Source organism: Heterocephalus glaber, unplaced genomic scaffold, assembly GCF_053883595.1.
Source record: "Heterocephalus glaber isolate CG9 unplaced genomic scaffold, H.glaber_assembly_v1.0 deba00001543, whole genome shotgun sequence".
In the NCBI taxonomy this organism is placed as follows: domain Eukaryota; kingdom Metazoa; phylum Chordata; class Mammalia; order Rodentia; family Bathyergidae; genus Heterocephalus; species Heterocephalus glaber.
In genome coordinates this window covers 4,636,551-4,657,041 of record NW_028258336.1, presented here as the reverse complement: position 1 = coordinate 4,657,041, position 20,491 = coordinate 4,636,551, and the positions used below count along the sequence as shown (strand labels likewise).

The following is a 20,491-nucleotide window of genomic DNA, read 5'->3' as shown; positions in this document are numbered from 1 at the left end:
GAATTGACATCCTTACTATGTTGAGTTTTCTTCACTGAACACCTTTGGTGTTTTCCCACAGATTCCTAAGCTATGTTAATATTTTCTCTTTTTTTTTTTTTTTTCTTTTTTCTTTCTTTTTTTTTTCAGTTCAGATGGAATAGTTTCTAATGATCTGTCTTCAGATTCACTGATTTTTTTTCCTCTGTCACCTTTTTTCTGCTACTGGACCATTCTAGTGGGTTTTTCTGTTCAAAAACTTTTTTATTAGTATGTTTGCAGTTCATAATGTACATTCCTTGTGTAGAATTAGTATGTGTACATAACACATCTTGATTCTTTTTTTCATCCCCTTACCCTCCCCTACATCTCTTGATCCCTACTTTCTATTATCTATCTTTTACGTTGCTCTTATTTATAAATATCTATCTTTATGTTGAGGCATTCTGTCTTTCCTCAGAAAAATTCTGTCTTTCTATCTAGAGTGTTTTACCCTTATTTCTTGAAGCATGTTTGTAATAACTGTTTTTGAAGCTTTTGTCAGATAATTCTAAAATCTGTTATCTCCATGTTCATATCTGTTGATTTTCTTTTCACATACAGATTGAAATTTTCTCATGTCTTTCTATGCTGAGTAACATTTTATGTGTCTTAAATATTTTGAATATTATGAGTTTCTGGGTCTTGTTTAAATCCAGTGATGAATCTTAATATTTTGTTATAACAGACAACTTATTTGGATTCAGTCCACAATTTCTGACCAGCTTTCTGTGATTTCAACGTCAATCTTATTTTCAGTGCCTTTGCATTGTTACTTGTATCTGTCTTGCATATGAGCCACTGCCAGTCTGTGATGTTTATTCTCTAAGAAGATCCCCACATGCACCAACTTGATAGGGTCTCTTTCCTTTACAATGTTCTCAGCACCCTCTACCATCCTGGGCCTCACCTTTTCTACCTTCTAGCCAGAAAGTTGGAGTGCTAGTTACATGGTTCTGCTATGTACTTCCTGTGCTGCATCCACATTCAGGGCAAAGGTACAGTAGGAAAGAAAAGGGAGTAAAAAAGCAACAAAGTTTTGATTGTTGTTTGTTTGTTTGTTTGCTGTCCTGTAGATTGAACAAAGTTTTATCCCCACCCTCTTAAGGCCTCACCTCCTCAGGGTTTTATAGCAATAGTTTCTTTTATTTTCCTTTGGAGATTCTCTAATCAGCACTATGCTGATTTATGCGTGACTAGAGAATTGTCTCAAACTGCATTGTGCTAAATTGGTCCACTTAGTAGGATGTCTCTTATCCTTCATACTACCTATTAATAGCCTCTTTTTCTTTTTTTTAAGAAAATTTAGATGGCACTGAATTCTTAGTGTAAATAATGCTTTTTCTTTTTAAAAAAAAATGTGTTAATAGTTGACTCTGAGTTGTTCTTAGTGAGAATAATGTATTTCATGGGGAAAATACTGTGCCTTGACAACCTCACAGGTTGAAGAACAGTACCTTAGGAGCATCCTCACATCACAGAAGGTAGCCACCAAACTGCTGTGCTTAACAGAGAAGGAAACCAGCTGATGAAAGATGCTCTGGCCCACGTGACCTATCTCCAGAATCTCTTTAACAGCCCTCCTTGAAGTTGTGCTTATGTGAATGGTGTGTGCTTAGAAACTTAAGAGAGCTAAGATTCAAATTCTTTTCACATTCTGTAGGCCAGAGAAAGCTAGAGTACAAGAGGCAAAGGAGGCCTGAAGATCATAAGACATACTGGCATTTAGCTGAAATCTCTAGGGGGATTTGGATTTCTGTAGGATTTAGAGGGGTAAATCTAAGAGATGGTTCATAATAGGATAATACCAAAACCTTAAATCAAATTAATAAAATGCATTTGGCTCAGTTAATCTGAACAAAACAATACTAGTATTTCATGGAGTCAAAAGGAGAGTGTTATTTTGCTATAAAAGCTAGTTACTAAATAATTGCTAAAGAAGTTGATTTGTCTTTTATTCACTAGTTATAAAGTACTCCCCCTTGTACTTCTTGCCAAGACTAGGAAATCTCTTAACATTAGAATTTTAACTAAGTGATTGACTGCAAAACAAATACTCATTCATCAGGTTTTGAGGAGTAATCTTTTCAGTGGTTGCTGTAATTATGCTTTACATGGGCTTTATCAGGTCTCTAGAGTTTCTGTTTGTTGAGTTGCCATCCTTAATTCAGAAGTTCTCATTTCCAATCTGTAGATAAATTGTGGGGTTTCCTTGCATTCTGATTAAGGAGCCTTTTGTACTCATTAAACTGCTGCTGTCAGACAGCCCTATTCTTGTTACCAGTTCAGAACTCTAAATAATATGTTTTTTTCTCTCTTAAAATGTCCTTTAAAACATGTAGGGCCTATAGCAAGAATTGTAAATACACAAACTTTGTATGAATACTTATTATCTAATTAAACTAAAATCTTTCAATACCATTAATGTATAGTATTTATGGGTTCCATTTATTCAAATAGGTCAGATTAATTCAGCTTTCATATTTTGAAAACTAACCTTATTTCATATGAATATTCTAGTCTAAATAATGCATGAAATGTAATATGAAATAAAGTTAGGCTTGACACATATCCACCTCAATTTATAGTCTAATATCCCACATGAGATAAGATGTCATTTTTGAAGAAGGTTTCTGCTGAGAACAGGTATTGAAAATAAATGATGAAGTGCTTTCACTGTCATTGACAAGAAATCCCATACTATTTGCATAGGATTCTTAACTCACCTGGTATGCTTTTACCATTGTGTGTAACTTGAGACTCCTGTCCTCTTGTTACCTGAGAGAAAACTTTAGTTTCAATGATCATAGGATATTGTGAGTAGTAACATGCCAGAGCCAAGAACCCATGGACCTTGTGGAAAATACTGAGTCTACAATGTCTCCTCCATCTTTATTTAGCTCTTTACTTGACCAAAGAGAAGTTTCTGATCTCTATTGTGTTCATTTAGCTCAAATTTATTCTTGCTAGTTTGCTACATTAAAACAAATATCAACCAAAGAAAGGTGTAAACAAATTGGTATCACATTTTCATAGGCTTTTTGTTTTGGCATTTCTGAAGAGTTTACTTCACTATGAAATCTTGTTTCTTTTAAAAACAATAATTTGCCAGGCATGGTGGTGCACACCTCTAATCCTAGCACTTGGGAGGCTGAGGCAGGAAGATCACTGTAAGCCAGCCTGGACCACATCATGAGTTCAATGCCAGTCTGAACCACATAGTGAGACCCTGTCTCGAAAAAACCAAAAACCAAAATAAATAAATCTAATAATTAAGTATATTTTAAGCTAATTATCAGTTATTCTAATTAATAAGATCATACAAAAATGCTCCATCAGATATTTGGTATTGTTCCCATTCTGCAAGCAACTGAGGTTCAAAGGAACTAGGTTGGGTGCAAGAGCACATGGTAGTAAATGGTGGTGCTGTCACACTTGAGAGACTATGGTGCTTCCAGAACACCAGCTTCTACCAACAGTGATTCCAACATGAAGTAATAATACCTAAGACAAGGAGGAAAAAATTCAGTTTTGTCTTTGATTCTAAACTAAAGCATGTGGTTACAGCATGTATCACCCATTCTCATCTTTGGAATACTTTGGACATCTTTTAAAGGAATGAACTTTCAGGCAAGCCCTCTTTAAAACAATATTTTTTCCCACTGAGAGTTCTGAGATCAAAGCCTATTCTCTCATCCCACATATTGAATTATAATATATTTATACAATGGGCTGTCTCGTCAGACTGCCTGTGTTTAAATCCCTGCTTTGACAATAACTACTAAATAACCTGAGTAAGCAACCTAACTTCTAAGCCTCAAATTGCTTCACCTATAAAGTAGAGATAATAATACCACCTCAGAGTTATTATTAGAACTGAATGAGATAATTCATGGAAATTAGTCTATACAGTGCCTGACTCATAGAAAAAGCCCTGGAGCTATTAGATGTGAGATAAGGGAGGGAATACATGGTACATGGGGTAGTATTGATAAGGCTTGCCATATTACTCAAGCAGGACAAACTAAACATTCTAAATTAAATTGGCAAACATTTGTTTTACAGTCCTCTTGATCTAATAACCTCAGAGAAAAATAATGTAAGAAGAAAAGTTTACTTTTCATAATACATGAAGTTAGTTTACTTCAGTTATGTTATCTGAATCAGGGAATGTAGACATATGCATTAAAGCTGCCAGTAGTGTTTGATGGTGCTATTTTAAATATGCTGATAAATGGAGAAAAAGATAGCCTTGTTTAAAAAAATTTTTTTTTAGTTCTTTAGCTGAACCCAAATTATAAAATGCTGAGGCAAAGCCTAATGTAAATTTACCATCCATAAAGAGGAAAGCAGATGAGATTACCTTTTCTATAGGTATATACAACTTTTCTAGGTATATACAACCATAGGTTGTGGATTCTCCAGAATTCTTTTTTTAAATTTTAGCTGATGGGGGCATCTTGGAAGAGAAAAGAAAAAAAGTGGTGCATGCATAAATCATTTACTGTATTTTTATTTCTATGAAAAGAAAGTTTAAGGAGCAGAGGATTTGCATAACATTATTAAAAAGTCACTTCACTATGGTTGTTAGGCATAGTAACAAAGCCAATGCAAAATGAAAGTTATCATGACACATAAGCAACCAAAAAATTATCAACATGTGTTCTGATATTTAGTCATTATCTGAAAGAAAGTTAAATAATGCTTAAAGCAGAATAGAAAAACCCAAGTAGTAAGATTTCAGTTTAAGTTTAGTGAAGGAAGGTGCATAATTTTTGCATAGTTGTTTGTACGTCTTTAAAGATAATTTTAAGTAGTCCATCAGTTTCTTTTATAGTTATTAAATTAAGTTAATGCTAATTGTCATGTTAATTTTTTAAATAACATAATTTGTATGTATAATACATTTTCAGTATATAAAACATGAAAAAATGAAAGAAAAATCTTTTGTAATTTTATATCTCACAGGTAATCATCATTAATGTTTTTCTCTGTCCTCCCAGAGATGTACCTATAGATGCTTTTCCCCAAATGGAATCATAAAATACTTCTTCTCCTCCTTTGTTTTTAGTATATTATTGACATTTTCACATCATTGAATATTCTTTTACAGCATCTCATATGATGACTGTATAATATGCTATCATGAAGATCTAACATAATCTAATATGTACCTTTTTGAGAAAAATTCACCTCATTTTTAATTATAAGCGTTTCATCAGTGAATAAAACAGTGGTTAAGTATTTTGTGAATCTAAAAGGAAGTGAAACTGCTAAGTCTGGTAGGCTTTTTTAGGAAAACAAATTAGTTGAAGTGTAATTTACAACTGAGAAAATGTACAGTTGTTATCTTTTCACTTTGATGAATTCAGACAATTGTATACACCCACGAAAACTCACCAAAACAAGATATGTATTTGTATCACCCCAGAAAGTTCCTTCAGTCCCCTTTCCAGCTAGTGTCCTCCCAACCACTTTCTGATTTCTATCAGCTCCAGTATCCCTTTGATAACCTTCACTAGATTGCATTCCATGGAGTAGAATCATTTCTACCTGAACAAACAATGTATGAAGTATGCTGGTATCTCCTTACCATAGATAGTATGTAAGTATGTATGTGTTATATCACAGATTACAGATACAGATTTATTAATTATTACCAACCTGCAATTTGTGTTATTTTGTATTTCTTTGTTTACTGTTAAAGTTGAACTTTTTTTTTTGTATTAAATTCTTTTATTGGTACATTGTAGGTATACAACACGATTACATTTCTCATTGGGAATTGTACCTTTACATAATGCATCTTGGTTCTTATTTTTTCCCCATTCCTAGCCCTCCCTTCACCCCCTCCACCCTTCCCTATTTACAAAGACTTTATTTCCATTTTTTCCACTTCTCATCATTTTTCCTTTCCCTTCTTTACTTTCCCCTGGCCCTCCCACTACCCCTACCCCTTTGGACCTTTTCTTCCTATTTTACATTATCAATTATTCATTCCGGACATTTTAGGTATACAATATAATGACATTCATCATTGGAAATTTGCACCTTTACATAGTCTCTCTTGGTTCTTATTTTTCACCCTTGCCCAACCCTCCCTTCAACCCCTCCATTCCTCCCTATTTACAAAGATTTTGTTCCTATTTTTCCATTTTCTCATATTAATCCCATTCCCTTCTATCCTTTCCCCTAGCCCTCCCACTTCCTTACCCTTTGCCCCTTTTCTTCCTATTTCACATTACCTAATATACATTTAGTCCTTATTTACACTTTCAGTTTCTCACACGAGAGAAACTATTTGGTATTTACACATGTGTGTCCTATTTATTTCACTTAAGAGTATCACCTCAATGTGCATCCACTTAGCTATAAATGTCTCTAATTTCTCATTTTTTATGGCTGAGTAGTACTCCATTTTATTAAAAAAAACACATTTTCTTTATCCAGTCTCCAGTTGATGGGCATTTGGGCTGTTTCCAAGTTTTAGCTATCACAAACTGTGCTGCTATGAACATGGGTGCACATATATCACTGTGGTATGATTCTTTTAATTCTTTGGGGAAGATCCCCAGCAGTGGAATAGTGGGGTCAAATGGTATTTCCAGTCCTAGTTCTTTGAGGTATCTCCATACTGATTTCCACAGTGGTTGCACCAGTCTACACTCCCACCAGCAGTGGAGCAGGGTTCCTCTTTCTCCACAGCCCCGCCAACATTTGTTATTGGTTGATTTCCTGATAGCAGCCATTGTTTCTGGAGTGAAGTGGAATCTCAGCGTTGTTTTCATTTGCATCTCTCAAATGACCAGTGATGTTGAACATCTTTTCATGTATTTATTTGCTATTTCTACTTCTTTGTCTGAGAAATGTCTGTTCATTTCAGATGCCCATTTTTGGATTGGGTCTTTAAATTTGGGAGGTCTGATCTTTCGAAGTTCTTTATAGATTTGAGATAGGAGACCTTTGTCTGAGGAAGAGCAGGTGAAGATTTTTTCCCACATTGTGTGTTGTCTCTTCACACTGTTGGTGGTTTCTCTGGCTGTGCAGAAGCCTTTTGATTAGAAGAGATCCCACTTGTTGATTGTTTGTACTAGTTCACGGGCAACTGAGGTCTTGTTCATAAAATCTTTTCCTACACTGATGTCTTCAAGGGTTCTCCCTAACCTCTGTTCCAACTGGTTCAGAGTTTCTATTTTAATATTTAGATCTTTAATCTATTTTGATTTTAGTTTAGTGCATGGTGAGAGACACAGGTCTAGTTTTAATCTTTGGCAAGTTGAAGCCCAATTTTTCCAGCACCATTTATTAAAGAGGCTATCTCTCCTCCAGTGAGGGTGTTTGGCTCCCTTATTGAAGATGAGATGGCTGAGTGTGTCTGGCATTGTTTCTGCATCTTCTAATCTGTTCCACTGGTCCTCAAGTCTGTTTCTTTGCCAGTACCATGCTGTTTTTATCACAGTAGCTTTGTAGTATAGTTGCAGGTTGGGGATTGTGATACCCTCTGCCATGTCTCTGTTACCTAGAATTGCTTTTGCTATTCTGGGTCTCTTCTTGTTCCAAATGAATTTCTGGATTGTTTTCTTGAGGTCTATGACGTATGCTGCTGGGATCCCAATTGGAATTACATTAAATCTATATAGCAGATTTGGAAGTATGGCCATTTTCACTATATTAATCCTTCCTACCCAGGAGCAGGGGCTGTCTGTCCATTTTCTGATATCATCTTCAATCTCTCTTTTCAGAGTGCCATAGTTTTCAGAGAAGAGGTCTTTGATTTCTTTCGTTAGGATGATTTCTAGGTATTTCAGTTTTTTAGATGCTATTGTGAAAGGAATTATTTGCCCTATTTCTCTCTCAGTGAGTGTGTCATTGGTGTAGAGGAAAGCTATTGATTTTTGTGTGTTGACCTTGTAACCAGCTACTTGACTGAATTTGGTTATTAAGTCTAGAAGACTTTTGGTGGAGTTCTTGGGGTCTTCTATATAGAGTATCATGTCATCTGCAAATAATGACAATTTGACTTCTTCATTTCCTGTCTTTATTCCTTTTATTTCTTTCTCTTGTCTAATTGCCTTGGCTAATGTTTCCAGAACTATATTGAACAAGAGTGGTGATAGTGAACATCCTTGTCTTATTCCTGATTTGAGTGTGAAGGATTTCAGTTTTTGACCATTTAGTATGATTTTGGCTGTTGGTTTTTCATAGATGGCTTCTATCAGTTTGAGGAGAGACCATCTATTCCAATTTGTTGTAGGGTTTTTATCATAAGTGCATGTTGGATTTTGTCAAATGCTTTTTCTGCGTCTATGGAGATAATCATATGGTTTTTGTCCTTGGCTGTAATGATATAGTGTAATACATTGATTGATTTGTGTCTATTAAACCCTCCCTGCATCCCTGGAATGAATCCCACTTGATCAGGGTGTATGATCTTCTTGATGATCTTCTGCATTCTATTTGCCAGTATCTTATTAAGGATTTTTGCATCTATATTCATGAGTGAGATTGGCCTATAGTTCTCTTTTTCAGGTGGGTCTTTCTCTCCTTTGGGGATCAAGGTGATGCTTGCTTCCAGGAATGAATTTGGGAGTATTGCTTCCCTTTCAATTTCATTGAAGAGTTTAAACAGTAGTGGCGGCAGTTCCTCTCTAAATGTCTTGTAGAATTCAGCAGTGAAGCCATCAGCACCCAGGATTTTCTTAGTTGGTAAGTTTTTAATTACATTTTCAATTTCATTGGTTGATATTGGGTTGTTCAGAATTTTTAGGTCTTCATTCAACTTTGGTAATTCATATGTATCTAGGAATCTGTCCATTTCTTCTGTGGTGTCCATCTTATTGGCGTATAGATTCAGGAAGTAGGTATTGATGATCCTCTGGATTTCTGCTGGGTCTGTTGTCATTTCACCCTTTTCATTCCTAATTGTATGGATTTGGGCCTTTTCTTTCCTTTTCCTGACAAGGTTGGCTAAAGGTTTGTCAATTTTGTTGATTCTTTCGAAGAACCAACTCTTGGCTTCATTCGTTTTTTTGTATCATGCTCTTAGTCTCCATTGCATTGATTTCTCCTCTGATCTTTATAATTTCCTCCCTTGTATGAGCTTTGGGGTTGTCCTGCTCTTCTTTTTCTAGAAGCTTGAGGTTCAGCATCAGGTTGTTTAATTGGGCTCGTTCTGTTTTCCTAATATGCGTATTCACTGCTATGAATTTCCCTCGTAAGACTGCTTTCACTGTGTCCCATAGATTCCGATATGTTGTATTGTCATTGTCATTTAATTGAAGGAACTGTCTGATTTCTTCTTTAATTTCCTCTGTGACCTATTGGTTATTCAGAAGTGTGTTGTTCAATTTCCACATGTTTATGAAATGTTTTGAGTTTCTTTTGCTATTGATCTCCAATTTCATCGCACTATGGTCTGATATTATACAGGGAATAACTTCAATTCCTTTGCACTTACTTAAACATGTTCTGTGTGTATGTGGTCTATTTTTGAGAATGACCCATGTGCAGCTGAGAAGAATGTGTATTCTGATTTTGTGGGGTAGAAGACTCTGTCAACATCTGTTAAGTTCATTTGTTCAAGAGTTCGATTGAGTTCTAGTATTTCATTACTTATTTTTAGTCTAGTTGATCTATCTATTTGTGACAGTGGGGTGTTGAAGTCCCCCACTACAATTGTATTAGTGCATATGTGACTTTTCATGTCTGTTAGCATTTGTTTTATATAGTTGGACACACTAGTGTTTGGTGCATAGATATTTATGATTGTCATCTCTTCCTCTTGGATTCTTCCCTTTACAAGGATGTAGTGTCCTTCTTCATCTCTCTTAATCAGTGTTGGTTTGAAATCTACTTGATCTGCGAAAAGGATAGCTACTTCTGCTTTTTTTCAGATTCCTGTCACATGGAGTATTGTTCTCCACCCTTTAACTTTCAGTCTATGAGTCTCCTTTTGAATTAAGTGTGTTTCTTGTATGCAGCATATTGTTGGATTTTGCTTCTTGACCCATTCTGCCAGTCTATTTCTTTTGATTGGTGAATTGAGACCATTAACATTGATGGTTATAACTGAAACGTATTGAGTTATCATTGCCATGACTTTTTCTTTTTGTTGGGTTCTCCCCCTTTACATTTAATTTCTTGTCATGCCAGATGGGTTCATTCTGCTTTGCTTCCTGGGGTTGTGATCCTCAATGTCTGTTCCTAGGATATTGTGTAAAATTCTTTGGAGTGCTGGTTTGGTATTCACGAAGTTCCGAAGGTGCTCTTTGTCATGAAAGTATCTTATTTCTCCATCCATTTTGAAAGATAATTTTGCAGGGTACATCAATCTGGGTTGGAGGCTGTTTTCTTTTAGGGCTTGGAATATGTCACTCCAAGCTCTTCTTGCCTTGATGGTTTGTGTTGAGAAGTCTGCTGTGATTCTGATGGGCTTTCCTTTGTATGTGATTTGTTTCTTTTCTCTGACTGCTTGTAGAACTTTGTTCTTCTGTTGTGTTTCTGGAATCTTAACAATTATATGCCTATGTGTAGATTTTTTTGATCAAGGCTATTTGGAGTCCTATATGCCTCACTTATCTGTATGTCAAGCTCTTTTCCCCTCCTTGGGAAGTTTTCTGCCATTATTTCTGTGAAGAGATTTTTTTATGTCATCTCCACTCTCTCCTGTTTCTTCATTGAGCCCAATCAGTCTTATGTTATTCTTTTTTGCATCATCTAGCAGCTGCTGGATTGATTTCTCATGTTCCCTTATAATTTTGAAGCAGTTTTTCTTTTCCTGGTCACTAATTGCAGTCTTATCTTCTCTATCTGAAACTCTGTCCTCACATTGGCTCATTCTGCTGTGTAGACTTTCAATGGAGTTTTTCATGTCCTGGAAATCTATTTGCATCTGTTTTATGGATTCCATTTGTTTCTTATATTGGGATTCCATCATGTTCCTGAACTCCTCTCTAGATTTATTAATCATGTCTTGCACTAGGGGCACAATTTCTCCTGTTATCTGAGAAATTATTTCTGATTTCATTTTTTCCAGATCCCCTTTTGTTGCCAGTTCAGTGGGTCCAGGTGGTTGAGTATCAGAGTGTTCCATCTCATTTGCCTTTGGGGTTGCTGTAGGTGATCTGGAAGTCTGGTTTTGAGACTTATTTACGTGTTTTCTCATTTCTACTGGGGCGGGGGTCTGTTAGCGCCTGCACGGATTACCTCCTCCGAGCTGGGTGAGGTGGGACAGGGACCAGGAGCAGCTGTAGGGATGGTGACCCAAAAGCCCTTTCCTGTGGGCTGGGAGCAGCGAGAGGGATGGTGGTCCGGGAAGCCCCTTCCTCTGGACCAGGAGCAGTGGGATGGCAGCTCAGAAGCCCCTCCCTCTGGGCCAGGAGCAGTGGGAGGGATGGTGGCCTGGAAGCCCCTTCCTCTGGGCTAGGAGCAGCGGGACAGAAGGTGGCCCAAAAGCCCTTTCCTCTGGGCTGGGAGCAGAGGGAGGGATGGTGACCGGGAAGCCCCCCTTCCTCTGAACCAGGAGCAGTGGGATGACGGCTCAGAAGCCCATACCTCTGGGCCGGGAACAGCGGGACTCAGTACCTTGGTCTGGTAGTCTGGTGTCCTCTGCATCTTTGTAGTGTGGAATCAGGTGGCTGCCTGTCTGCAGCGGGTTGATTCGGTGTCTTCCAAGGGACTCAGGACCTCGGTAGGGTGTGCACAGACCTTCCTGTGTGCAGCGGGCTGATTCGGTGTATTCCGCGGGACCTCGGTAGGGTGTGGGCAGACCTGCCTGTCTGCAGCAGGCTGATTCTGCGTGTTCTGTGCAACTCTAAAGTTGAACTTTTCAATAGGCTAACTGGCCATTGATATATTTATTCGTCATTGTGATGGAGGTTGCTAACTGTCTAGTCTCTTATGCTTATTTATTTTTTGTCGATTTTCAAAAACTCAAATATTTTGTTGAAAATCTTTTTACCAGCTTGTAACTTCCCTGTAAATTGCTTGTGGAATTTTATGTTTTGTTGTGAACATGGAGATTGAAATATTTGTATTGCCAAATCTGCCAATCTTTCCCTGCATGTTTACTCTCTGGTGTTATTCTTAAAGTCTTCTCATTAATCCCAAGATTATACTAATATAGTTATATCTTTCTCTAGTATTTTTATGGTTTTATTTTTACTCTTAATTCACATCAAAAACCCACGTAGAATTTAAATGAGTGAATAATGTGCAACATTCTTACTTTCTTTTAGTTATCCACACCTGGGAAAAGCTTAGACAATAGACCATGGAATCAATAAAAAGGCCCCATTATTTAACAGGTGGCTGCTACCTGAATTGTAGCCCCAGTGCCAAGAAGGAAATAATTAGTCTTTAGATAGACCTTCAAAGTAATGGAAAGGATCACCTATGGAAAATAAATAAGTAGCATGAGGAATAAAAGGAATTAAATCTAGAGTGTTTGAGTGCCATCTTTTGGTATAGGTAGAAATGTTTTTATGAGAAGTTTGGTCAGAAGTTTTTCCATCTCTCTGGTACACTGACCAAAATCACAAAGGATTAACAAAGTCTCAGAGTACATACCATCTAGGGCTGGGGATTTAGCTCAGTGGTGCCACCGCCTGCCTCCCAAGTGCAAGGTCCCGAGTTCAATCCCTGGTACCAAAAAAAAAAAAAAAACAAGAGAGAGTACATACCGTCTCAATTCCTTTTGGTGGGGGTGTAGTTTGTTTGTTTGTTTGTTTTGGTACCAGGGATCGAACTTAGGACCTTGCGCTTTTGAGGCAGGCACAGTGCCACTGAGCTAAATCCCTGACCCTTAATTCCTTTTATTTTACATGATGTGAATCTCAAGGACATATCCAGGATGGCCATGTATAAATGCAAGCCACAAAGTCTTCTTTATTAATTTATTAATCTTTCAAGTACTTGCCATTTTTAATTATTAATATCCCTCCTCTGCTATTAATGAGGATAATCATGTTAAATGTAACTGTTTTATTCTTTGTGTGCAGAAAATTATTTGGCCACATTAAGTGAACTCTTACACTTGAGTTGTTTTTTAATAGAAATAAAAGTTAAAGTAAGAACCTTACTTCTACTGAATATTTACAAAACATCCATCTCCTTTAAACTTATAAGCTGGATACTGTTACTGTGTCCATCTATTATGTGAGGAACCTGATCAAGATCTCATAGCTGGCAAATAGTAGAGCTCAGAAATTTCATATCCCTAATATGATATTCCCTATATTATTGGAAAAATTAAAATTCAGAAAGTTATTTAAAAGCTCATTTAACTTGAACAAGAACTTCCTGCCACATTTACCCATAACTTTTCATAGGACTATAAATAGTAGAGTGGTTATAAGCATGGAATTTATAGTCAGACCTGAATTTGAATCCCAGATTGGAAACTTAACTTATCTGTTCTAGTTTGGGAAAATTACTTAACCGTTCTAAACTTGTTCCTCAAAGTATAAACTGAGGACAATAATAGAATCTCTTTTGGTAACTCAATTCGTGGGTTAAATGAGACACTGTTTTTAAAGAGTTTAGTAGCATGTCTGGAACAATCAATGCTCAATAAATGTTGTCGTTGCCTTTGCTTTTGTCTGTTTTTAAGATTTCAGCACTATCAATAAATCTATCAAGAAGATTATTAGAATTTATACCATTTCTATAATGTTTGACTCTTTTATGAGTTTTTCTAAGTTAACCCATAATTATTCAAAGTAATTAGCTTTAGTTTTGTAATTCTCAATATTTTGAAGTAAATCAAACATGAAGTTTGATTTTTTATTTTTATTTTTTGGGTGGAGTGGATAGTAATGCCTCATTAATGAAATGCTAGCTTTTTCCTGAGACTAATAGTAAAAAGGAAAGTGTGGGGTTGAGGAAGCACACATGAGGGAACAGCCATTGTAAAAACAACTTAAATGTAAAGCAGAAGGATATCATCACTTTTGAGAGCACAGAATTACAAGCTCAGTGTAATGTAAATATTTTTATTCCATTCCCTTCTCTTAGCCAAGTTCTAAGGTAAGTGAAAATGAAGCAAGAAAGAATATGATTATAGACCAGCTTCCCTGGTTAGTGTTCATTTTATACAAGACTATAAATAATGCTGAAAAAGAACGGTGTGGTTCTTTATAAATAGGTCCTTGTCAGAGTTGCTGACCCTGAAATGGTGATTATTTTAATGCTAAGCTCTCTGGCCAATCCCTGAAGTCACCTCTTTCTCTATTTTTTTCTTTGGGTGAAGAAAGCTCCTCTGTATTAGCTCTGTGCTTTCATACAATTTGTCCTGAAATAAGTTTCTGTCACATAAGAGAAGTTTGCTTTGTTCACAGATCTGATTTGAGTGAGACAGGCAGCCACCCATGTACCCCAGCTGCTTCCCAGGCTTTTTTGATTGGGAACCTCGTCTTCAATGCCTTGTGCTCTTAGTCCACAGGCCATAGATTACATGTTCTTGGTCGAGCAGTTGTTTAAACCCTAGGGCAGGTATAAGAACACATATCTCAGATTTATTCTGGAAAGCCTCTTAGATCTTTCCACCTGTGTCCTGGTGGGTATTAAGCATGCTAGATAGGCAAGAAACTGTTCATTCCTCTGTTGCTGGAGATATTTTGAAAATTACATCTTTCACATTTAGTCCAACAGCACTCAGTATTTACTAAAGATGCTCTATAATATGAGGATTTTTTTTTTAACAAAGGGAAACAACAAAAATTTTTTAGAATGGGCTTTTCAAAACCCCAACTGAGGGAGCAATATTAGCATTCCTTTAAAATTCAGGACAAAGGAAGATTTTTTTCCATGTTAGTGGTGAACAGTAAAAGAAAATTCACTGGTTTTCATCTTTATGTTCTTTTTCGAAAAGTCTGTGTCTATTTTCCTCTTTACTTGGTTTTCCAAATGTTGTATTTTCCTATACTTGTGTTTGCTCGAGTGTTTTAAAATTGTTTCTGTTTTTCTCCCACTGTCAATTTTTAAATCTCTTTTCTGAGGTTTTGTTTTTGTTTTTTCTTTGCCATTTCTGTCTGCATTTTTCTTTGCTTCATTTAAATCAGTTTTTGTTACTCACTTCAAGTCTCCCTTCATCTTTACTTTTTTTTCTCAATTCTTTCTCTTTTTGACCTCTTCTGCTTCTCAGTCATCTTTGTCCTGTGCTGCCTGTCTCTGCTAGACATGAACAGTGCCAGTGACCTCATTTTCTTAAGACTTTTTTTTAACATACTTTGATCTCTGAACTTACTCATGTTTTGTCTATCCGTATCTCTTTATATGAATTATTGTGATCTCTGGTGTCTACTACATAGAGAAAAGGCACTTCTGAAAGGAAAAAAAAGGACTATGTTAGCAAACGAAAGAATGCTGGGCAGGCCTTCTTGCATTGTTCATACAGCTGGAGATTTGAACAAGCCTGAAAATCTTATAATAGGGGGTTGATGGTAAATTATCTATTGGATCAAATACTAAACAATGAATAAAATGACGTAAAATATAAATGTTCATGTGAAAAGATACTTGTGATAGTGTCAGATAAGGAAACAAATTATAAAATGTACATATTCTTATCCCTTCTACATACATGTATATATACAGATATGTAATACATACATGGATGCATACATAAACATGTATAGGAAAAAGTAAAGGAAGTAACATGCCTTTATTTTTATAGGAATTATTGATGAACCATGAAATTACAGGTAATTTTTCTTTTTTCTTTTTGCCTCTCAGGATTATCCTGCTTTGCAAAAAGAAAAACACAACCAAAAAAAATGAATGTATATTACTCAGAATATGAAAGTAACAAACTAACATTGCTATAATTTTTTGATTCTGTAAGTAGTTTATATCCTTTGAATGAATTATGCTGTACTGTAGGCAGAACTTTTTTTTTTTTTGTACCAGGAATTAAACTCGGGTCCTTGCGCTTGCGCAGCAGGTGGCGAAACCACTGAGCTAAATCCCTAGCCCAGCAGAACATGTTTAGAACTAAACATATAAGCCTCCAAGATTAGTTGGGATCAGATAATTATGTGTGCATGCTGATATACATAAAAATATTTTGAAAGGTATCTTCTACAGTATTAGAGTACTAAATTATAAAAATGGTAAATATATAAGCACAGTTTATATGTAACACATATTCACATTGTTATGGACTAAAGTGTGCATCCCTCAAAAAAAAATTCATATGTTGACCCTCTAACCATCCATCCATATGGTAGTATTGGGAAGTGAGGCCTTTGAAAAGAATTAGGTATGGATGAGGTCATTAGGGTGAGACCCCATGATGAGATTCGTGTCCTCTTAAGAAAAGGAGACCAAAGCACAAGCACACTCTGTCTCTCTCTCTCTCTCCCCCTCTCCCTCCCTACACTCACACACACACGTGCACATGCACACTGAGGAAAGGCCAAGTGAAGACACAGAGAGAAGGCAGCCATCTGCAACCCAAGGAGAGAGTCCTCACCAGATATTTATCTTGCTTCATCTAGGATGGTGGCGAACCTATGGCACCACAGCAGGCTGTTTATGTCATTGAAAGCTCTAAAAGTTTGCTCTCAGTGATCTAGGACTTCTGTCTTCAGAACTATGAAAAAATAATTTCCTCTTGTTTAAGCCACCCTGTCCATTATATTTTGTTTTAGCAGCCCAGCCTGGGTAAGACAGACACACAGAATACAAGTTGAAATGATGATACATGTTGGGACTGCCCTGTCATTTGCAAAGGCCTGCTGAAGACCTGGTTTTTGCTTTATACTCTTTGTGAGGTTAATGAAGTCACTTAACCATCCCCTCTTCACAGATGAGGAAACACAAGCCTAAGAACCAATATGACTTCCCTACAGTCACAGTTGGTGACTGAATTATAACTCCAACTTAGGTCTTCTGTCTTCCATCCCCAAATGTCTCCATAAAAAATGTTACAGAAATTCAAAGGTGGGAGCATGCCCTGAATCAGAAAAGACTGTTAGGAGGAAATAGGAATTAATCTTGGCTTTGAAAGAACCAAGGGCATACTCCAGTGGGAAGGGGGTGGTAGAGCATTCCAGAGAAGTGATGTGGACCATCTCTGTTACAGAACACAGTGGTTCTTTCAAAAAATCAAACATGGGCAACACTTGCAAATTGTTTTGTCTTGCTAAAATTTTTATTTACAAACAAAAAAGGCTGTTTTTGCTTTACAAGTACAAGTCTTTCAAGCCACCCCCCAAAAAAACTTAAACCAAATCATTTAAGTTTGTGATCCATAATCCCTAGAATGACAAATTTAAGTAACAGCCAGGAACTATTTATTTGGGTTTCTTGAGAATTCTAATTTAATAAAGAAATGAGAAGCTGTCAACACAGTACATAGACAAATATACATAAGAAAAATTATGTGTATTACATTCACAAAGAGCAGCAAGGCCTCTCAACCCATGTAGGGGAAGACTGAGGACAATAAGTGCATTTTCTCCCACCTCAAAGTTAAGCATACCCAAGGCAAATGTTAATGTTTAAGCAATTTAACTGGCCCATTTGGGAAAGATAAGTGCTGGCTTTCCATAGCACAAATTTAGTGTTGCTGGAAATACTTAGTTTTAACTTTTTCAGTACTAGCCTTTCTCTCTTACTGTGGGGTTTGAAAGGTAAGTTACTTGCCTGGAAAACCAGGGTTTTATGAACACAGTTGCTAAGTATTTTGAAATAATATATGAATGCTATCAAGGAGAAACATAAACAAAACTAGAATTCTAGCCAAAGGTTTTGGAGGTGACTGACTTCCCAGAAATATTTACAATGGTATCTCTGTTCATGAACTTAATTTCTTTTACGATTTGGGGGAAGATAGCCACGTTTGTGTTTGTGTGGGGAAGATGACCACGGTTCTGTTTGTCACCTGATGTGGAGTTTGTGAACGGAAGCAAAATTTTGTCAAACACTTTTGTTTGAGAACCAAATTGTTTGCAAACAGAAGTGTTTGTAAACCAAAGTGCCCTTGTACTTACTTGTAAACGTTTATTGAGGCCATTCTTCTTGCCAAGCATTGTTGAATGGTACTGATGCAAAGGCTAATAACAGAGCCACCTGTGGCCTAGTGAGGATGACAGCATGCAGCAGCTGCACTGCAAAGCCTAAACTACAGCAATGCACAGGATTCTCTGGGAGCCCAGAAGAAGATTCTCATGCTACTAGAGCTAGAGCAGACCAGACGAAGAATCAAGGTGACACCTCAGCCAACGGGAGCTAATGGAAGGGAAAAGAGAAGTCAGGGTTTCTTCAGGAAACTGAAAATTATTTAGGATGTCTGGAACATAAACTGTGATAGGCTAAAGTGATGTAGAAGTTTGGTGAGGGGAGCAAAAGACAATTAGAGACGCCACAGAAGAAATTGGGTTTCCTTATACGGACAGTGGAGAGCCACCAAAGGATTTAAACCAGGAGGATTTTCATGGCATAATTTGTTGCATTTATACCATATGTATTGGATACCATCATCAACCATAAGACAATCCTTAGAAATTCAAGGACTGAGAGGAAATTGCCAGACACCCACCCTCAAGCGGCAGGCTATGGCCCTTAGTTCTGCCCCTTTTAGACCTTCAGCTGAATGGAGTCTTGCTTGGCATCTTCGTTTTAGAAAGAACAAGGAAAAACTGGGACTGAGACTCCAGAAAGCAATGATTTAAGGCAATAAGGTGATAAAAATTTATAGTGGAAATTAATGGGGTGGGGGTTTTTTAGTAAACTTTTTCCCTAAGGTGTGCCCGCATTGCTCAAGACATTTTTGGAACTTCTTTTTTTGGAGTTGCTTTAAAGCCTAACCTGGGAGCTATACAAGTTATGGTTCTTATCCCTTTAATCTCTCATACTAGACCTAGGACTGAACTAACTTTTGATTTATTCCAAAGTTAAATCCATCTTCACAGGATGAAAGTTTGTTACCTCTGAAATCATTCAAGAAAGTACCTGGTCAACAAGTACCTTCCAGCTACAAATTTCTCTGCTCTGAATCTTGGAGATTCCCAATGAAAGACAGGTGATCGGCTGGGGTGGAGCTCAGTGGTAAAGCATTTGCCAAGTAAACATGAATTCCTAGGTTCAATCCCTAACACTACAAAAAGAAAGGAAATGGGAGTGCTCATGTCTGTCCGGCCTGTCTCATCCAGTTAGTGTGGAGACTACAGGGGAAAGCTTTTGGTAAAGCACTGTGTCGATGAATACTCTGATTGTTGTCTCCTCTTTGTAAGCAATTCCAAAATGTGATAGACATGTTGTGGCATCTGTGTGTTCTCCCTAGTGGTTCACTTCTGGAGAGTAGGGCCTGAGTCTTACTTGACTTTGTGTCATCAGTATCTAGCATTGGCATTATACATAAAAACCCCTTAGATGTTTGTCAAGTGAATAATTGAGTCTATCTCATTGCCTTGTACTCAAATCATATATAAGAAATGGATAATACACTTGAGATTATTCCATTCAAATAACAGACGCAGTGGCCACTTAAGCTTCTTCAAGATTGTGAGTGGTTTGTCATTAAAAACAAGCTACAGGGCCAGGGATTTAGCTCAGTGGTTTCGCCGCCTGCTCCACAAGCGCAAGGACCCAAGTTTGATCCCTGGTACCAAAAAAAAAAAAAAAAAAAAAAACAAGCTACAAAATTACTATCATATTTTAATCTATTTCACAATTGTGTGAGAACTTTAAAAACTGGGTGTCAGGTTATTGAAGAATCAGTTGTTCATTTTACTTCTGTTTATAATTTTGCACAGCCCCATATCGCCCCCCCAAAAAATTCCTATATAACACAATTTCTATGTAAATAGTAAGTCTCCATATCTTTATAACACATAAAGTCAATGTTCTTAAAGAATTTGAATTTATGTTAAATTTTGTATTAATCAGAACTAATTTTTTGTTTTTGTCCTCAAATGAACAAGTTCTAAAAGTTTCATATGTAAATGATTAATGTGCAACTAATTCCAAAAGAATTCACTGCTCTTACTGGGCCAATTCTATGACCAGTCACAGAGTGGATAGTACTGAGTTATTGGGACACACAAGACTGTAAACTACCAGACCCTTCTGTACTCAAGTTAAGCCTGTGTTCTCCGTCTGCACGCCAATCCTCACAGGAGACTGTGAAGTGCGGGCATGCATTCAATTCATGTAGCCTATGATTTATGGAAGCACATAGGTCAGGAGTTTATTATGCTGAAAATCATAATAACTGTTTTGTTTTCCTCTTAAAAATGAAGTGACCGAAGCATGTTGAAAGATAAATGGGTGAAGCATTTTGATTATGCTTTTATTTCTATCAAAGGTTAAATGATATTGCTGAGTTACCAGCCATCCTAAGTATTATGATATTAAATCTGAAGTAGTTTGTAAGCTGATAGCCCCTTCTTTCCTCTGTGCTTAACGTTTGTTATTAATCAAAATGTTGGACTTGTTTAGTGCAGTGGTGTATGAAACAAACAGTTGAAAC

The 20,491-nt window shown here is 36.8% G+C and overlaps 1 protein-coding gene across 1 annotated transcript in view; it reads left to right on the top strand.

The window, feature by feature from the left end:
• Cwc27 (CWC27 spliceosome associated cyclophilin) overlaps window positions 1-20,491 on the top strand; it is a 203,285-nt gene that overhangs the window by 179,315 nt on the left and 3,479 nt on the right. The window lies entirely within an intron of this gene.